Source organism: Eptatretus burgeri, chromosome 3 (genome assembly GCF_056783735.1).
Source record: "Eptatretus burgeri isolate ZD-2024b chromosome 3, Ebu_testis_v1, whole genome shotgun sequence".
In the NCBI taxonomy this organism is placed as follows: Eukaryota; Metazoa; Chordata; class Myxini; order Myxiniformes; family Myxinidae; genus Eptatretus; species Eptatretus burgeri.
In genome coordinates this window covers 126,637,675-126,644,295 of record NC_140963.1, presented here as the reverse complement: position 1 = coordinate 126,644,295, position 6,621 = coordinate 126,637,675, and the positions used below count along the sequence as shown (strand labels likewise).

Sequence of the window (6,621 nt, the reverse complement as noted above, 5' to 3'; positions counted from 1 at the left end):
AAACAAGAACAATAAAACTAAAAGGTCACAAACTCACATAGACAAGGAAAACAAGTTCTCTGAAGACCTGGGTGATTTGATGGACATTGTACACCAAAATGCTTCAGATATGATCATCATAGAAGAGGATAAATTGTTTGTAATTGCTCAAAGGGAGGACGGGAGACGAGGATACATGAGTGAAGTTGATCCAGATTTAGCAAAGAAAGAAAAACGATGAAAAATGTTTGACACACAAATACAAAATCGAGGGATAAAAGAAGTTCAAAGATGTGCCGAAGAGAGTGTCGCAGATATTATGGACTCAACAAGCAGTGGAACTGAGGAAGATGATGTAGATATCTGGAAATCACCTCGCCCAGGGACATCCACATCGACGTCCAAAAGGGCTCGAAAATCGGTTCCAACACCAAACCCGGCGGCTTCACTTCATCGGGCTAAAGTCAGTGACTGCAAAGCTACATTTATCTTGGCCTCAGTGGCGCAAAGTCTGGGCCACGACCTAAACGACTTCGCTATCAATAGGTCAACAATCAGAAAACAGCGACAAGTACATCGACAGAAGATTTCTGAATCATTGAAGGCAGAATTCAAACCCACAGTGCCACTCATGGTGCACTGGGACGGCAAGTTACTTCCAGATTTAACTGGGAAAGACCTGGTGGATTGTCTACCAATTATTGTGTCAGGAGCCGATGTCCAGCAGGGGGACCAAAACTTCCAGGTGGAACTGGTGCATTGATGGCTAACGCCATCCACACGACACGGGAACAATGGGGATTGGAAGACCGAGTAAAATGTCAATGCTTTGATACCACCAGTAGTAACACTGGTCATGAACGGTGCATGTGTTCGATGAGAACAGAAATTGGGACATCAAATGTTGCATTTTGTCTGTCGTCACCACGTGCACGAAAGTGTCCTGGATGTAGTCACAGTTACTTGCCTTGGTCCTTCAACGGGACCTGACATCGCCTTGTTCAAGAGATTTCAAGGCCAGTGGCAATTCATCGACCAGGTGAAATTTGAAATTTTGACTGTAGATGACAATGAAGCAAGAATTTGTGAGTGTTGATGATTTACGATATTATTTGCAAAAGAGCAATTTAAAAAATACCAGCCCCGTGATGATTATAACGAACTATTGGAACTCTCAATAATCGCACTCGGTGGCGTCCCGGAGAGAGGAATTCGATTCATGCTTCCTGGGGCCTTGCACCGGGCCCGCTGGATGGTGAAAGCCATATATGGAACCAAAATCTTTCTATTCAGAAAACAATTCAAACTAACTAAACGAGAGGAAAAAGGAATGCGGAATTTAACTGTGTTTGTGATTGGGATTTACATTAAACATTGGTTTACCGCTCCAAGTGCCGTCAGAGCTCCCGCAAACGACCGGGAATTTTTGAAGAAACTGGAATCATATAAAATCGTGAATGAGGAAATTTCGAGAATTGCTGTGAAGAAGTTCTCCGGACATTTATGGTACCTGAGTGAGGAACTAATTCCAATCGCTCTATTTGATGATAAGGTTTCTGCTGAAACTAAGGCAAGAATTAGCGCTGCGATAACCCAGGGAGATGGAACAGAATTGGACCATTATCCAAGCAAACGAACTGCTGTACTAGTTCACGATATTCCAAGAAGAGAACTGTGGGATTTCGCAACTCAAAATTCACAACGTTTTTTTCGTGTTCCTGGAATTGCCGATGGCTTTTTTGAATGATGACCCAGTAACACGGCATCAGAGCGAAAGTTACAATGCAGCACTGGCTATCGTCTCAAAACTCAAAGCAGTGAACGACAATGCAGAACGTGGAGTAGTTATAATGATGGAATACAATGAAATACTCACTTCCAACGAGGACGAAAAACAATATTTGCTCCAGGTTGTTTCAGAGCATCGAAGGAAAATGCCGACCTGCAAGAAACAACTTTTGCACGAGTTGTGAAATTATTCAATGCATTAATTATGCAAGTATTCAGTGATGTCAAAATTGAAAATTGATGAAATAAATGCCGAATGATTGTAAATTCATGACCTGTATTACTTTTTATCCAGAAATTATTCAATTCAGTAGATTTTCTTTTTCTTACTTTGGGTTATTGGTATTTTTTTTTATTCTGAAATTTCAATGTCCGGTAGCGACCCCTAAACATAGTTCGATTTGTCTGAAACTTCACCAGTGGTGTTTTCTCATCAAAAGGAAAATAAATGGGGGGGGGGGGGGAGACTTGCAACTTTCAATTTTTTTTAAAAATAGAAACCGACCCAATGATGGCTGTAACCAAGTAGTTCAATTAAACGTTGACAGACATAGCCTATTGCCCTAATAACTTGCCCTGGATGGCAGGTGAAAATCCACATAAAAACCCTTATGGGTGAAATCAACAATATGATGATCGGAGTTTGATAACCACCTTTGAAAGCGAGGAGAACGTGACGTTTTATGTGTCAAACCTTCTGCAGGATATAAAAAAAATAGAACAACAATGTTGAAAAAAGAAAGGCCATCATGGTGCAAATGAAAGATGCCATGCACGGCTCAAGGTATCAGATTTGAGAAAAGCGTTGGTATAATGGTAACTATCGGCATATCTTGTTACGAATTTGGAAGCTTACTGCACACAACAGCCAGAGTCCTTCGAGATCAGTTATATCGGTAAGTATGTGTTTCTAGTTAGGGTCCCGTCCCTAGTCTAATGGGAATTAATTGTACGTGTGCTGCGGAGTTATTTTATAGTTAGGATTTTACGTCCCAACTAACGACCCACAACAACTCTCTGCTTTCGGCATTGTCCACGCTCTTTGCTCGCGCTATAGCTTATAAATTAAATTGTTATAATTTGAAAATTGAATTTTGTGCATTTAAATTTTGAAATCACTTGAAATTAATTGCAGAAATTATCATGGAAGAATCTCACCGAAACGAGCTGAGAAACCCCCCTCTTCTTCCTATTCACTCTCATGTTCTTTTTTCTTTTTTTTTTAATCTTACATGTTACAAATTGTAATCTGACTTATAATCTTATAATTTATAAACTTAATTTTGTACACTTACACTTTGAAATTACAGTCTATCAGAATTATCATGGAGGAATCTTATTGACACGAGATGAGAAAACATTCCATCAAAAGCCTCTGTTGTGCTGATACGATTTTGAGTTTTCTAAGCATTTTTGAAGTTAACATTTAGTTGTTTTTTGTTTTTTTTTAACCGTGCATGAGTACCTGAGTACCAGTTATGTGAACCGCTGATAATAGGCTAATACCATCTGTCTGTATCCCACCCTAAAACAAGGAAACGCTCCTCAGAGAGAAAAAAAAACAAATTACGTAAAAGTTGTTTAAAATTAATCCAAACCGACAGGAAAATAATATTTTTTTCAATCAGACCACAATTAAAATTGAACCGGGGCAGTGTATAGGCAGCAGACCACTGATTCCATTGCTCCAAAAAAATTATTTGCTGTGAAGAAATAGATAACCTCTAATTTTTTTAGCTCTTTCAAACAGCACAATAATAAATGGCTTTCTTTTTTATATGGTGCTGCATTTTACCACAGGCTTCAGCTCGTGGTATAATGTTCATAAACTGGCTGACAAGGCTTGCTGGGAGGAATTCGTACTGTGCAGAGTACTGGCGACAACTCGCCGAATCTTCATAAAAGACAGCGTGAGGTTTTCACGGGACGGCACACACAGACACATCGCCCTGCATGCGAAACAAGGGGGATAGTTTATAGCTGGGTCAAGATGACTGGTTTTCACATCGGACGTGGCCACTCTTCGCATGGGACGTAGCAAGGACAAGGCCGATTTATCTATGGAACAAAGCCGATTTTTGTGTGGGCCAAGGCCGATTTTTGTGTGGGACAAGGCCGACGTGCGTATGGGACAAGGCTGACGTGCGTATGGGACAAAGCCGATTTTTGTGTTGGATAAAGCTGATTTTTGTATGTGTCAAGGCCGATTTTTGTATGGGACAAGGCCGACGTGCGTATGGGTCAAGGCTGATTTTTGTATGGGACAAAGCCGATTTTTGTATGGAACAAAGCCGATATTTGTATGTGTCAAGGCCGATTTTTGTACGAGTCAAGCCCAACATGCGTATGGGACAAAGCTGATTTTTGTATGGAACAAAGCCGATTTTTGTTTGGGACAAGGCTGATTTTAGTATCGGACAAGGCCGATTTTTGTATGGGACAAGGCCGATTTTGTATGGGTCAAGCCCGACGTGCGTATGGGACAAGGTCGATTTTTGTACGAGTCAAGGCCGATTTTTGTGTGGGACAAGGCCGATTTTTGTATGGGACAAGGCCGACATGCGTATGGGTCAAGGCCGATTTTTGTATGGGACAAAGCCGATTTTTGTATGGGACAAGGCCAATTTTTGTATGGGACAAGGCCAATTTTTGTATGGGACAAGGCCGATTTTTGTATGGGTCAAGGCCGATTTTTGTATGGGACAAAGCCGATTTTTTATGGCACAAGGCTGATTTTTGTATGGAACAAAGCCGATTTTTGTTTGGGACAAGGCTGATTTTTGTATGGAACAAAGCCGATTTTTGTATGGAACAAAGCCGATTTTTGTATGGGACAAGGCTGATTTTTGTATCAGACAAGGTTGATTTTTGTATGGAACAAAGCCGATTTTTGTATGGAACAAAGCCGATTTTTGTATGGGACAAGGCTGATTTTTGTATCAGAGAAGGTTGATTTTTGTATGGAACAAAGCCAATTTTTGTATGGAACAAGGCTGATTTTTGTATGGAACAAAGCCAATTTTTGTATGGAACAAAGCCGATTTTTGTATGGAACAAAGCCGATTTTTGTATGGAACAAAGCCGATTTTTTGGGGGGACAAGGCTGATTTTTGTATCGGACAAGGCTGATTTTTGTATGGAACAAAGCCGATTTTTGTATGGGACAAGGCTGATTTTTGTATGGAACAAAGTCGATTTTTGTATGGAACAAAGCCGATTTTTATATGGGACAAGGCTGATTTTTGTATCGGACAAGGTTGATTTTTGTATGGAACAAAGCCGATTTTTGTATGGGACAAGGCTGATTTTTGTATCGGACAAGGCTGATTTTTGTATGGAACAAAGCCGATTTTTTTTTGGGACAAGGCTGATTTTTGTATCGGACAAGGCTGATTTTTGTATGGAACAAAGCCGATTTTTGTATGGCACAAGGCTGATTTTTGTATGGAACAAAGCCAATTTTTGTGTGGGACAAGGCTGATTTTTGTATGGAACAAAGTCGATTTTTGTATGGAACAAAGCCGATTTTTATATGGGACAAGGCTGATTTTTGTATCGGACAAGGTTGATTTTTGTATGGAACAAAGCCGATTTTTGTATGGAACAAAGCCGATTTTTGTATGGGACAAGGCTGATTTTTGTATCGGACAAGGTTGATTTTTGTATGGAACAAAGCCGATTTTTGTATGGGACAAGGCTGATTTTTGTATCGGACAAAGTTGATTTTTGTATGGAACAAAGCCAATTTTTGTATGGCACAAGGCTGATTTTTGTCGGTGTTCAACATGTTGTGTCAGTTGAAAACCAACCCAGCCAGCACATGATGCTGGCCCAACATTGGCAAACGTAGGAATGGTTGCAAGAAGATTTCCAACTTTTGGTTCAACGTTGGTGAAACGGTAGCCACATGGCATAAAAGTGATGGAAGAAGTGCTAACGTTGGCCAAATGAAGAAAATTACACTTGACCAACAGCAATGCTGACGTTGGAGCACCGTTAACCCAACATCAGTCTGTTAGCTGGGAATCGACATCAGGTTGTGAGGCATCTGATCTGCCCACAAAGACTGCTGCTCATGTTTACGTGTCCTTGTTAATTTAATGCGACATTGCGAGATGGCCAATATAATAAATGGCTCGCCGTCTTGCTGAGACAAGGGCTTTTTCAACCTTTTGTATGCCAAGCCATGTCGATCGATTTTAAAAACCGAAGATGATTATTCCGCGTCCGCTTTTTCATCTCCTCACTCATCAACCTGTCAAACATGCACTCGTTCCCCTGACCTGTGCTGTCCATCTTTGTCGCCACTTTTGAAGTCCCAACACACCAGCTCAAGCTCCTGGAACTCGGTGGAATGGCGCAGGAGCTTACATGACATCAAATGTCCTGGCCAAAAGAAGAAAATTGCCTGTCATGAGATTGGATCGAAATGACCAGGAAATCACATTCATTGGGAAAACCACAACCCAACAAGTCAATCATCTCGGTCTCAACAAATTTCTGGACATTTTAATTCAAATTCTTGTCCGTTATATTTTTTTAATTCATGGATCCATCTGTTTACAGGCTGCACGATCATTGCTCCAAAAGGAAACGAGTGACAAAACGCTTCTCTCTCTCTGCCCTTATTTTCCACTCGAAACATGAACAATCGAATTTGTGTGTTGCCTTCTATCTTTAAGGATACACATAATATATATTTTTTTGATGTAAAAGGATAGTATCCCAAAAAGTATGTCAATGAGGTAGAGATGGTCACAATAAATTATCATGTGAAACCATCCCTACATCCTTTTACATGAAAAAATATTAATGTTTCAATGACTTGTTTCTGTAATCTCTGTTGAGAGTTCA

General features: G+C 40.4%; 1 pseudogene; it reads left to right on the top strand.

Annotated features, from left to right (window-relative positions):
- Nucleotides 1–835: 835 nt before the first annotated feature.
- On the top strand, nt 836–1,726 carry LOC147030934 (uncharacterized; annotated as a pseudogene).
- Nucleotides 1,727–6,621: the final 4,895 nt, after the last annotated feature.